Source organism: Alligator sinensis, unplaced genomic scaffold (genome assembly GCF_000455745.1).
Source record: "Alligator sinensis unplaced genomic scaffold, ASM45574v1 scaffold126_1, whole genome shotgun sequence".
In the NCBI taxonomy this organism is placed as follows: domain Eukaryota; kingdom Metazoa; phylum Chordata; order Crocodylia; family Alligatoridae; genus Alligator; species Alligator sinensis.
The window spans coordinates 1,389,822-1,404,646 of NW_005841842.1; positions in this window are offsets into that span (position 1 = coordinate 1,389,822).

Consider the following 14,825-nt stretch of genomic DNA (forward strand, 5'->3'; position numbering starts at 1 on the left):
GTGGCTGGGGCATCAACCCGGGGAGCCAACTTAGAGGGGGCACAAGAATGGCAGCCATCATTGCATCTGATTCAGCCACTGTCACTGCTGGCTTTATCACAGCATCACCTACATCACAGCCAACAGCTAACCTACATCTGTATAGTATCAATACCCTTTACAGAAACCTAACTATCAGGGTCTGTGCCCTGGGCAGTGGCAAAATTCTTCCTTCCCAATGCTGTACTATAATGACTTGCACAAGATTGATCCCTGTCATAGAATCATAGAAAATTAGGGTTGGAAGGGTCCTCAGGAGATCATCTATTTCAACCTCCTGCTCAAAGCAGGACAATCCCCAACTAGATCATCCCAGGCAAGGCTGGGTCTTAAAACCCCCAAGGATGGAGAGTCCACAACCTCTCAGGGTATCCTGTACCAGTGTTTTATTACCCTCCTACTGAAAAAAGTTTTTCATAATATCTAAGCTAAACTTCCCTTGCTGCAACTTGAGATCATTGTTCCTTGGTCTGTCATCTGCCATCACTGAGAACAGTCTAGCTCTATCCTCTTTTGAACCCCCCTTCAGGTAGTTAAAGGCTTCTATTAAATCCTCTCTCAGTCTTCTCTTCGCCTAGTAAATAAGCCTAGTTCCCTTAGCCTCCCCTCATAAGTCACATGCCCCAGCCCCCAAACCATTTTTGTTACCGTCCACTGGATTCTCTCCAATTTCTTTCAGATGTCTAGATGCATCTCGGTAATCCCTCTATGACATCTTGGATCCAGGCTCCAGGAAGGAGCAGACTTCCTGAGGCAACAGGTTAGATTGGCAGATGGATTCCTCCACCCGGTACAGAAGGGAATCTCCAACCACCACCACCCATTGCTTCTTCTTGGTGGTGATTGTCTCAATCCTTCCCACCTCTGGGAGGCCTGGCCTGTCTTCCTCCACCAATGTGAGATGCTCCTTGCCCTCAGCTGCTAGTGCTCCATATCTATTCTCCAGATGAATTCTGAAGGTGGAGATGAAGATTTCTGCTTACTGCCAGAAGTCACAAGCTTCTGGCTTCCAGCTTCCTGGGAGTCCATGTCCTCTCCCTTCTCTAGCGCTGCTTCTGGCAGTTCTTCCTCCACAGTCCTGGAGGTCTCCTCCAGCACTGAATCAATGAACTCCTCATGGCAGAGGATACTTCAGAGCCTCACTATCTCCTCCTGTAGCTCTCTTGCCTGTTCCCTGAAAGATATCACTAGGAGGCACTGCTCACACCACAGGCACTCCCTCACTTGGCCATCACTAGAAGAGACCTGCAACTCACATTCCCCAAAACACCAAACCTGGACCTGAGTGGAAGCCAAAATGGTGAGTGGTCCTGCCTGGAGAGAAACTTCACATGTGCAAGCAGAGGCACTGGCAGTGGCTCTGGCATTGTGACATCTTCCAGCTATTTCCTTGGCTCTCTTAATCTGCCTCTTCTCTTTACTGCCCTTCTTCCAAGCACACATTGGCCCCAAAGGGTTCCTTTTCCCCTGCTTCCTCATGCTAAGCTGAAAGGCTGTCCCCTCAAAGGGGGTGAGGAGCAAGTTTCTGGAGTACATTTCCAGTAGGAGTTGTGGGGCAAAATATATTTCTGAAAGAAGTTGTAAGACATGATTGCCTGAACTAATACAGAACTCTGTGAACCAGGAAGTCTTCCTAGTCCTATGTCCAGCATACCTATATTCCTATGTTTTACAATATAACCAAAGGAACAAGAGAAGATTTAAGCCCAGGGACTTCACAAGGAGCTGGCAGTACCCAAAATCCATGAAAAAAATCCATCCATTTCAGTTCCTAAATATATAACTATTAACCTTAGGCTCTAAAGGCTATGATTTTGGAAAATGAGCAGTGATATGGGATGCTTCTGTTTCAGATTCTGATTGTCACAGCATGAGTGCTCTGTAGGTTCTGGAAATTTGGTCACTTTAAGGTGTCTCAGGTTGAGCATGCAAAAAACAAGGCATTTCATATTATTTCGTTTGCAATACCATTTAAACTGTTCTTTGAATTTAAATAATAGTTTTTCCATTACTTGTATTATTTGGGTAACTGTGCTGAAACATAGGTAAAAAGTCTTGAGACATGGCTGTTTCATACATACCAATATAACTTCCCAAGACAAATGATAACACCATATAAAATCCAGATATTTTAAAACTATATTTTAATTTTCATGTAATTATTCAGGAATAACAGCACTGCATCTGCCAGGGTCAAGGGTCTGAAAACATATCAAATCTCTTTCTGATATCTGTCACGTTATATGAAAAAAGCAGCTTGGGTGTCAAATTACATTTTAATATTTGTGCTATTTACCTCATTATCTGTGATTTTCTGCACTCTTTTATACGCTTATGGACATTTGGATAAATTACAACACAATATCAAGATGCTACATCTTTGCTTTATCTAGTCAGTTGTGTTGACTCCTAAAACAGCAATGTGTTCTGTTTTAATTTTTTCCTATTTATTATCCATTCTCAGAAGCAGGTGAAGTATAAATATGAGGGATGAAATAAAAGAAAGGTATTTAAATCTGCTAGAGACTAGTTGAAACCTAATTTGTTTGATAGTGGGGGTGTCTATACAAGATGCTTTACTGCACAGTAGCCTAGTTTACTGATCAGTAAGTGCATGTATCTACAGGTGCATGTGTTTACTGCACTGTAAAAACTCTTAATCACACTTCATTTGCTACCTGCAAATGCAGGTAGCAAATTTAAGCAGGTTTAGTTATTACACAGTAATAAATGTGTAGATGTGACCTGGGAGCAAGTTTGCTCCTGGGTCAACCCAATCACTAGGGGGCCTCCCTCAGGCTAGCCCCAGGGCTCTGGGATGGGAGCCTCTCCTGCTCCAGGGCTGGGCTGCCTCTATGACAGCTCCTGCCTCAGGCTTTAAAAGCCTGCAGACATTTTGAGCCCTGGAGTACACATTCAGGGAGAGTGAGGGCACTCCAGACCCTATGTTCCTCTGGGCAGGCGAAAGCTTACCTGTGCTAGTAGGCCTGTACCCCAGTATCTCTGACTACCTCTGTACTGCTGTGCAGCTGGCAGTGCCACCCTATCAAGGGCCTCAGGGTGCTGCAGGGTACAGCAGTCTGCTCCAGCTTCCAGCCAGGCCTGTCAACCCCCAGGGCCAGCTGAAGGCAGCTTCTGGCTGGTAGGGCCAGCCCTACCTGCCAGCAGCTTACTCCCAGCAGCCTGCCCAGCCTGCTGTGGGGCATTACCTCTGCTGCACAGCTGCCTGTCCCCTGCCGTGCCCCTGCACTGGGCACAGCAGGCAGCTGCCCATGCCCAGCAGCTCAGGGACAGCTGAATGGGGACCCAGATTGCCAGTGTGGAACCCTTGATGGCTTCCTCCCCATCTGCAGATGTGCCCATGGCTCTGCCCACCACCTGGGCCCCCAACTGGATAAAGGAGGAGACTGGCAACCTTGTGGCACTGTGGGGTGAGGCAGAAATGTAGTGTCAGTTTGAGCATGGCAGCCACTTTAACATGGACATCTATGAGGCCCTGTCAGACCAGATGCGGAAGTGCAGGCATGATCGGTTGGCGCAATTGTGCCATATAAAGGTCCAGGCCTCGTGGGTACAGTAGGTCTCTGTGTCTGACCACAGCTGTTGGTCCGGCAGTGCCCACAAGTCCATGCCCTTTATTTAGCGGCAGATGGCCATCCTTGCACCCCAGGACCCAGACCACAACTATGCTGTATACAGTAGCATGCCCGAGTCTCCACCTTGGCCTGGCACCCTCAGTGACATGCTAATAAGGGAGGGACCCTTGGCCATCCAGCAGCCCATCCTACCCAGCTTCCCAGGTGTAGTTTCCACCAGCAGCTCAGACAGCCCTGGTCAGCACCTGCCTCACCAACTCTGCAGTCCTAGGGCCAGCCATGAGGCATGGCTGGCCATCACACTGCTGGCTGCCAGCAGCACCAGCTCCTTCCTGGTGGGGGCTCCAGCCAGGTGCCTACACAATGTGTCCTGCAGTCTGAGGACACTGGCTGGAGCTGCATGCTGTCACTGACAAGCAGGACCATGTGGAGCCACCACCTATGCCAGCCCTGGCCATGCAGTAAGGCCTGCATTAGAGGGGGGAGGGCCTTCTGGCCCTTGGCCCTTCCCCCACTTGCCACCCACCCTGTCCACACTCCGATAGCTATGGGTTTTCCCCCACAGCATGCAGAGAAGCAGGACACAGGGCAGAACATTACTGATCAGCTCGTGCCCCTGCAGTTAGGTGGCCACAGGCTTCTTGCACACCGAAGAATGAATCTATGCCAGCGGCAATGTCTTCCTCAGGGGGGCAACGATGTATAGCACAGCCACAGGTAGCCCTCCAGGTGGTAGCAGATCTTGTGGGGCAGCCTTGGCTTGCCCCCCCATGTCATCATAGCTCATGGTCCTGTACCAGGTGCACACATGTACCTGAGGCACCATGAGGACAAACGGCATCAGGGCATAGTAGACTGGGCTGCACAAACAGCTCATCATGCACCACCAGGGCACATGCAGCAGGGCATGCTTGGGGTGCAGCAGTGGTGCAGTGGGGGGCTGGCCCCAGGGCACCTCCCCAGAGAGGCTCTCTGCAGAGCATAGGGGTACAGGCAACTCATCTCAGTCTTCTGGGAACCCTGCACTTCCCAAGGCCAGGCACCATGACCTGGGAAACAGTGCAGTAGAGTGGTTGGTCTGCAGGAGAAGAGGGGTGTGGTGGGATCTGGGGCTGTGCCAGGAGGTGCTGCCAGGATCCTGGCCTGTCCTAGCCTGGGAATGGGGCAGGGGAGGTAGGCAGCATGTAGCCAGCACCCAGCAGCCCACCAGCCCCAGGGGATCATGCAGGGATCACCTGGGTCCAGGTCTGCCCGGACAACTTACCATGATTCCTGGGCATGTGTGCATGGATGACCACCAATCTGATCTTCTTACATGTGTATGTAGTGAGCATAGTGCTGGGAATGGGTGTGTGGGTGGGGTGGGGGGTGGTAGTGCAGGTGGGCTGGAGCAGGGACTGCTGGAGGAGGTGATTGGCTAGAGCCTCCTGCACCCACTGCACTGGCCCCTGCTGGCTGGTGTGCAGCTCCCCTGGTGCCTTGGTGGGGTGGCGGGGGCGGGGGCAGGCCTGGTGCTGTTGCTGCCATTGGTGCTCCCATTGCAGGCATCCTCTACCTGCGATGCCTCCTCCATCCAAGCCTCATGGAACAGCTTCCCCCAGGCCTCTCAGCACACAGGCTGCAATGATGACCCGGGGGAGGTTCTCCTCAGTGAACTCAAGGCAGGCAGTGAGGGTGTACCAGTGACCCCTAAGGCAGCCAAAGGTGCACTCCATGAGGGTGTGGGTCCAGCCCAGGTACTGGTTGAAATGGGCCTGGCAGGGGTCCATGTGTCCAGTGTAGGGCTACATCAGCCAAAGCAGGAGTAGGTAGGCAGGGTCCCCAGTGAGCAGGGGCAGGACCACGGCAGCAACCAGCTCTAGGTCTAGCACCCCTGTCATGAAGTGGGCTCTCTCCACCAGGGCCGGCAGGCCAGATTTTCAAAATATGCAGGCATTGTGGGCCCTGCATGCCCAGCTGGCACTTATGTGTATGAATGTGCTTCAGTGGTCCACAACAGCCTGCAGGACCATGGAGTGAAATCCCCTGCAGCCATACTAGGGCCAGCCTCTGTGGGGCAGGCAGGTGATGGGCATGGGGGCCCTGTCCAAGGCCCTGGCACATTGGGGGAAATCCAGGCCGTGGAACCCCACCACCACCATCGTGGGGTAATGGATGCAGAGCATGTCATGGAGGGCCCCACACACCTCCAGGATGGCCTTCCTGGCAGTGGCCTTGCCCACAGCAAAGAGGTGGCTGACATACTGCAGGCTGGCAGATGTGGCCAGTTTCGGCAGGGTGAGGGCCAGCTGGGTGTTTGTGGGGAAAGCCTGGTGCACCTAATGTGCTTCTGCTCCAGGTGAGGCCAGAGCTGCTGGAGAAGGCCCCCCGAAGGTGGTCCAGTTCAGCTGGAACACATCCATCTACTGCTCATCATCCCAGGTGTGCTGGATGATGTTCAGCCAACAGCCCTGGCTGGAATGGTGAGCCCAGAGGTGGCAGGGCTGGGGGCCCAGCAGGGCAATGGTGGCCCTAGTGATGACATCCAAAAGCCTCTCACTGGAGTCCCTGCTGGCAGCAGCTGTGTGGTTATGACAGCGGCCCTGGGATGGCACGAGGTGGGCAGGCAGGTGGTCGCTTGGCATGGGGGAGCTAGGTGGGGTGAGATGACCATAGGCCAGATGGTGGCCATAGGCCAGTGGCCATCAGGAGCCCAGGGCACTGATTGTTACTGCCAGGGGCAGGAGCTGGAGCAGCCATAGTGCAGGGAGGCAGAGTGGGCAAGAAGACAGCTGCTGTGTGCTGCCTCTGCGCTGGGCACACTGATCCTGGGCAGGGAAGTGGCTAGCCAGGGAGAAGAGAGCAGGGCTGGTTTTTAAAGATGGCTGCTGGCAGCTGCAACGGGAGCCTGGAGAAACCCTGGTGACAGCAGGGCCCCATTGCTGGGCTGCAGGAAGTTTGGTACTAAGAGCAGCAAATCTTCTCCCTAGTCCCTGCATGTGTAGACACCTGCCTGGGAGCACTTAATCAATTGTAGTTTACACCATAGTAAACTGCGCCTGGATCAAATGCATGTGTAGACATGCCTAGTGAGTTGGAAAAAAGTGGGTCTCTTCTACTGTCTTGTATTTTTGCTGCTTCCACCTGTTTTAAAGTGTTTAAATAGACTACTCAGATTGCTAAGGACTTTTCTAAAGGCTTTCCCGGGAGTATTAATTTCTTCTCACAGTTTGGTTTCTACCTGACAATTCATAGGAGAGTTTCTCTCTCAGTGATGGAAAGCACTCTCTAAATATGCCCAGCATTTCCTTCTGATGGAAAAGAGCTGCTGGTTGGTAATTTCTCAGGGGTTTTTTGGTGCTGATGTTATCTTTTTCTTAAATGAGTGCAGTTCTTAGTAGACACCTGCTTTCAAAGGCCTGTAGTTTCCTATTCACCACTCTCAAATCTTCATCTCTTACAACTGTTTTGTTAGTTTTGAGATTGTGTGTGCATGGTAAAGTTTCAGTTTTGTTCTGGTGCTGTGTAGCTTTGATTTCAATATGTAGTTTAGTGAATATTGCTGATACTTTTTCTATCCTTGATGTCATTTTCTTCTTGAGGTCTCCACTGACTAGTATTGTGCTGACCAGATATGCAGACTGTTTTTCCATCTCCATGCTTTTACTTTCTGTGACAGACTATGGGTTTTACTGTGATATTCTTGTGTTGACTATGTTCGTTTTGGTATAATATTTTGTGACTCAGTTTACCTCATCAGCCTGTGTACAGAGAACAAAGGATTAATTTCCAGGGCTAGCAATATGCAGGAGGAAACAAGATGTACAACCATCAACCAATTCTTGAATGGCTTTATTGACATATCAACAAAGGTGAGATGCCTGACATCCAGGTGGTGTACAGAGGAATGATTTTATCCCTGTTTGGCCTGTTTTCTTCCTAGCTTGTTTGTCTTTGTAGTTTTTCAGAAGTGCCATTCAGTAGGGGAATATCATGAGCAAAGTATAGATCTTCTAGGCATTCACCATCTATCCATGTTTGCCAATGTTTGCACTGAATGTATGTTTATTTATTATCCAGCCTATAGCAGCACTGAACAGCAGCAGCAGAGAGAGAATACAGCTTTGTTTCACATCTGTTGTCTCCTGGTGTACCTATGAAACACTTTGCATCTCTGCACATGGCGCTCAAGATGTTGACAGTTTTAGCTGAGATTCCATAGGATGCTTCACAATGTGGGTCTATGCAGCTTGTTAAGTGTCTTTGAAATTCCATGAAGTTGTGAAGAAGAAAACCTGTCATTCCAAGAACTATTTTATAGCAATCTTTAGTATGAATATGTTGCCTAGCTAGGATCTCTTGGGCCTGGGTCCAGTATGTATTCCTCTTAGCCTCATGGCCACTGTCTCTTTCATGTGGCATAGTATCTCTCTGCAGAAATCTAAGTGTAATGGATGGGAGGATAAGATAATGGTTAGATCCCCCAAAATATTAGTTAAAGGCGATACTTTTGTATTTGTTTGATCGGAATCAGGCTTTTAGTTTATATTTGGATATACTAGCAGGGAAAACATTGTTCTTGAATTTATAAAAATCTCATAGGTAAAGATTGTACTTGGCCTTAATGCAGTTGCAAGTACAAAGCAGAGCTAGATCTCTTTGAATGCTAACAGGCATGCAGGCTACCACTCTAACACATGGCACTTTACATAAAGTGCCATGCGCTGGAGCGGTCCCCCTGGCCCAACAGGTGTTTGCCTGCTGGGCTGGGGAAGGAGAGTGGATTGAACTCCACTTTGGAGCTGATTGAGCAGAGAAGTCTGCCTGTAGATTCTCTCCCCTAGCCCTGTCCCCCCACCTCCGGTACCAAAATTCTATCAAATCACATTACATATTCCTCCCCGCAATTTTATGTTTTGGACTGGACATGTTTTATGCACAAGTATATTTTATACACCAAAACCACAATAATTATCCAATTCCTAGATTGCTAAAGAAAACAACACTTTGGCAATTTCTATTTTAACCTATTATTGAAATGGGTATATTGTTAAAAAGGCAAACACAATTTTCACTAAACCTTAGCTGATATATGTAATTTCTCTCCTATTTTTATGAAAATTCTGTGGTAACCATAATCAATGACCATTTGGATGCAGCTTGCACACAAAAGGCTTAATTTGGCCACTGGTTCAAAAATTCAGCCAGGCACCTGATTCAGCACCCCCCCTCTCCTCCCCCTGCAAAACAGAAGCACATGTTCAATTTCATGTATAAGAGTAGCCCTATTGACTTTGAGTGTGGGGTTTTAATACCACTTAGAAATTATTTGGAATGAGACTAGTTAGTTATATCAAGTCAAATTTGTTCCAAATTAAAGACTAGCAGGGCACGTCTATACAAGATGCTAAACGTGCAATAGATAAATTCTATTGCATATTAGCACATCATGGCAAAAGCTGTGCTATTGCACTAATGTGCAGTAGAATTAGTCTACCGTGCATTAGTGGCACTAAAAAGGCATGCACTGGTGCTACTGCGCAGTAGCACCAGTTACTGCACATTCAGTTAGTACCTGTTATTACAGGAGTCCAGGAGAGCTGGCTGTATTTTAAAAAAATCTTACTGAGGGCACAGGAACAAACCATCCCGATGTGCAGGAAGAACAGCAAATGTGGCAAGGTACCAGGTTGGCTTAGCAGAGAACTCTTCAGTGAGCTTAAGCACAAAAAAGAAGCTTATAAGAAGTGAAAGCATGGACAAACAACTAGGCAGGAGTATAACAATATTGTCTGGGCATGTAGGGATGAAGTCAGGAAGGCCAACTAACTAGAGTTGCAGCTAGCAAGGGACAAGGGGTAACAAGAAGGGTTTCTACAAGTATGTTAGCAACAAAAAAGTCAGGGAAAGTGTGGGTCCGTTACTGAACGGGGAGGCAACCAAGTGACAGCTGATGAGGAAAAGGCTGAAGAACTCAACACCTTTTTTCCCTTAGTCTTCACAGGCAAGGGCAGCTCCCAGACTACTGCACCAGGCAGCATAGTTCAGGAAGGAGGTGAGCAGTCCACAGTGGTGAAAGAAAAGATTAGGGACTATTTAGAAAAGCTGGATGTGTAGAAGTCCATGGGGCAGTATGCAGGGCACCCAAGGGTGCTGACAGGGGCAATGTGTAGGGGATGCATGTGGATGCATGTGCACCTCCTGAACATGGTGGTGCACCCCCTACAAAAAGGTGCTGCTGACACCGTCGGTGGCACCTGTGGGCAGTCACTGCTCACCACCCTCTCCCTTACCACCGCCACTGCTGGTGGCATCTGTCAGTGGTCAGCGATCCCTGCTGGCCACCGCCACCACTGTTGGCGACGTCTGTGGGTGGTCGCCGGCCCCTGGTCGGCACTCGCCACCCCTCCCCTTCCTTGCTGATGACACTGCCGGTGGCATTTGCGGGAGCTCCCACTTACTGCTGCTGCATTCCCACTGCCACATTCCCGCTGCCACCATACCCCCCCAGCTGCTGGGGGCACATGTCGTTCATGGGTGCTGAGTTGGCTGATGTGATTACAGAGCCACTGGCCATTATCTTTGTAAACTCGTGGTAATTGGGGGAGGTCTTGGATGATTGGAAAAGGCAAATATATTGCCCATCTTCAAGAAAGGGAAGAAGGAGGATCCAGAGAACTACAGACCAGTCAGCCTCACCTCAGGCCCTGGAAAAATTGTGGACCAGGTCCTCAAATAATCCATTTCTAAGCACATAGAGAAGGTAGTGAAGCACTGGAACAGGTTACCCAGAGAGGTGGTGGAATTGCCATCCTTAGAGGTTTTTAAGGCCTGTCTTGACAAAGCTGTGGCTGGAATGATGTAGTTTGGGATGGTCCTGCTTTGAGCAAGGGGTTAGACTAAATGACCTCTTAAGGTCCCTTCCAACACTAATTTTCTATGATTCTATGATTACAGGGACCAAACTTAAGGTTCAGTACCTACAGTATATTAATAAACTTGTAGACATGCCCACAGGTTTGCAAATGCTTACTATGAACACCTTTGCAAAGTATATGTTAAACCTTCTTAGAAATTCCTATAACATTCTGACCCTACAATAAAACTGGAAGCTGATACAGGTATCACTGAAATCAATAGCAAAACCTGACTGACTTCATTAATATCAGGTCCTGGTTCTTGCTTTGTCCATGGGGTTTAACTCAAAAGGAGGTGCTAGTCAGTTTGGCTTTAGACAGTATTTATATTACAGAAAATGTACTCCTATAATCCCAGTCTGTCTCATGCATGTGCCACATGCTGTATTGATGTGAATCCAACAATAATAAAGCAATCGAAATGTGAAAGGAAGAAACTATTATGCATAAGTCATTGTAAGTACAAAGCCAATTTTGTATTGTAGGATGGAGTCCAGAAATATACTAAAAGTGAGGAAAGAGATTTCTTTCTCTAAAAACAAACCTGAATCTTAATTTAAGCAAAGTTTTGCTGAAGTGATTTTCTTTTCTTTATTTTTCCTGCATAGTTTAACCTTCACCCATGTGCTGCAGAACCTCTTTATAGTAACAATACTGTTGACAGGCTGCTTTCTTATTTGCCAAAAGGATGAAGATCATTGGTTTCTAATTTTAAACAAACAAAAAAGTCTTTAATCTCCTGAATTACCTTGATTATTTTGTGAAAGAATTCTCTATAATTTCAGCATTTTTCCTAAGGTCCAATATTTGGAAAACTTGGTAATCATCAGCAATCAGGGATGCCAACTGAAAAAAAAAAATACCCAGAACAATTCTTAACAGATGATCTGCATAGTTTTTACGGACAACATTTTTTACTAACATATTTTGTTACATGTAATACATTTTTACTGACATATTTTGTTACTTAATGTAATCTGAATTAGTGCACAACCACACACACAGAATCCAGGGAGGGCCTGCCCCTCCACCCCCTTTCACAGAGGGGATGTACTGCAGGAGGTCCCTGAGGAGGCTGGTGCAAAAGGAATGCAGGAATTTTGCAGGATGGCTCTGTGTACTCCCAGTACTCACGGTCTCTGACTCATTCCTTGCCCCCTGAACTACCCTGGAACTGCCATGATATGTGCAGATCAGAGGAAGAAGTCACATCCTTCCAGGGTACAGGGAGCAGCTGCTTGCTGCAAGGGAAGCCAATGCCCAAGCCCAGCTAAAGTCAGAGCCTAGAGGTGGGTGACCAGCTTGGTGCCCAATGGGGTACTCATACAATGGGAGGAGGAATGGTGGGGATCAGGGCTTGTTGCCTTGGGGGCATCCCCAGTCCCCTCCACCCCCAACTGTAGCTCTGACATTCGTCTATTCTCAGACCATTGTTGCCTCCCAAGCCATGCTAGCGGGCTTTTTGTGTTTGGCTCCCAAGGTGACCTGCTCCTTTCCCCAGCCAGTTCTGCACTACTCACACCACCCCAGGAGATACACACAAGTTGTGCACTCTAGAGACTGGACAGGACGGAGGGGAGAACTTGAGCATAGGATGTGGACACTCCAAGCTCTGCCTCCTGTGTTTGGACTTGCTCCCTGCCAGCCAGTCCTGCTCTTGCCTACCCCCTCCATCCTGAGAGCAAACAAGGAGGCATCCAACCTCCCACACATACAATACCTAAGTGTTTCCACATTCCAAAGATCCCAGTGGGCAGCACTGCAGGGAGCAGAGCTTCCAAGCATCTTTAAATTTTATGGACATCAAAATATTTTTACGGACAAAGGTTTTTTTAACCACTTATTTTATGAATTGTCTGTAAATCTTTGGATGGTTCACAACCCTGTCAGCAATGGCCATTTGGCTACAGATTACATATAAAGGACTAAAAATATCAGCTAAGTACATAAGCATATGGCCATTTTCAAGCATCAGAGTTGCCCTATTGACTTCAAAGTTTTGATTACACGCTCAATGTTCTGTACATGCTCACTATTTTTCTGGGCTGTGTTTAGTCCCATTCCTAAAATGCAAGTTAGTAGAATGCAGTGACTCAAAAAAGATATTAAAAACCATCACATTTGTCATGGACTAGCTGAAGAAGTTATGGGACTGGTATGTCCACATATTGCCATTCCAATTGGGTTGAATAAGTGGCTGAATACACCACTCCTCTTCCACTACAAGTGGCTAGATGGAAAATGTACATCCTAGCATGCCTTGCTCTGGGAAAGTGTCTGTGGTTCCCCTGACTGCCAATGTAAAGTGAAGTGTTTATGGGATGTTCAAACTGTAGAAGAGAATATTTTTTGTGGGAGGATTTTTTGCATCATTCACTGTGCAGCTCAGGCCGTGACTGCTCACTTGTATTTCCACTGCATTTCTGCTGCCACCATTGACCATGACCATCACCATCAGTTGCTATGGATCTGGATATGGTAGTCATCTTGCAGACATTATTGGTTCAGTGTTATGAACTTGTGGGTAGGACTGAGCACAAATGATGATGTTGGCAGACTGATGGCCACCATGACTACTTCCATTTATGTCAAGAACAAAGGAGCAGTACTTGCAGGGAAGAACTCATACACATGCTTGCTGCCAAACAATGGGTGGTCCATGGCTATGTCCAACTCCTAATCCATGGCAGCAGTTGAAGCCCTGAAGATGTTTTGGCTGCATGTCAGCATATTATGGCCAGGCAGATGTGAGAGTATCTCCAAACTGCAGAGCAACATTTCTGGGCCAGGGAGACAAGCAGTGACTGGTGGGGGTGGATCATCATGGTCACATGGGATGACAAGCAGTGGTGTAAAAACGTCTGCATGTCCAGGGGGACCATTGTGAAGATCAGTGCTGAGCTCGCCCTACACACACAGCAATTTGTGCAGAGACAACAGTGAGATGGGAGCCCTTATCTGTGCGGAAGTCACTGCCATCCCTGTATGAAAACTCATGACCTCAGACAGCCTCCAGTCCATGGCAAACCATTCTGGTTCTGTCAAGTCAAGAGCTGGAAAAGCAGTGCAGGAGGTATCATTGCAGGAGGATTACCACATGGTAATCCAACAGATGATTGTCTCATGGATCATACATGTTGCCGACCCAAAAGAAATTGAGGTCGCCCAACTGCTTTGGGGCTGTTGGAAGCATAAACATCACTACCCTTTCTCCTGCACTCCATGGCCATGAATCCATCAACCAGAAGAGCTACTTTTCACTTTTGCTTTAGGCAGTTGTGTACCACTGTGGCCTTTTCCCATGTAAAATGTTGGCAGCTCAGGCAAGGTGCACAATGCCAGAATATTTAGGAGCTACCTCCTCCCTGAACTGGTGGAGCAGAGAGAGTTTGTTCCTGCCATGACTGACATCCAGCTTAAAGGAATGACTGTACTGCCACTACTAATCAGAAACACTTCCTACCCACTGCACCCCTGGCTGATTAAAATATTCACCGCATGCCTGGATGCCCAGAATAAACTGTTTAACTACCAGCTCAGCAATTGCAGAGTGGCTTTGGAGTGTTCTTTCAGACATCTCAAGGCTTCCTGGAGATGCCTGAGGATATGCGTGGATGCCAGTGAATGCAATGTGCCCATTTGTGGTCTTGTCATGCATGCTCTACAGCATCTGCAAGGCCAAGGGGGAGCCCCTGCCTGAATGTCTGCCAGTCAAGGCAGAGCAGTCCCCAGCTCCTATAGGCACAATACCTACAAATTCTTAAATGGAGGCCAGGTATCTGGCACTGCATGTGCGAGACATGCTGACTGAGCACTTTGCCATACACCAGGCTGTGAGTTGGAATGGTGAATCATAAAATGATGCTGGGTACCCAATTAAACAATGTCATGCTAAACTCGTGCTCTCATGTGGTTGTCTCCAGTGCAGGAAGAGAGCATGGGGTAGAGTATATGGAGGTGTCATGTTAGGGTGGGGAAAAGTTCAGCCAGGTGTTGAGCCATGCTCCCAGTGATGTGGAAGGGGGAAGAGGGAAGGGAGACGGTGAAAGCATGGGCTGTGCAAGGCTGTGGGTTTCTCCAGAGACAGATGGAAAGAAATAAACATTAAAGGAGAAACAACTTAGGCTGGCTGAGCAGTGCTTCTCTGCTCACCTTGCTTTTTAAATAAGTGCCAGGCTGCTGAAACCACCTCCTGGGAGGGAGGCATGGAGAAAGGGAGGGAGAAAGGCATAGCTGGTGTTGGAGCAGCAAGCAGTACATTGAGTATCCATATATTTTGGTACTTTTCATGTCC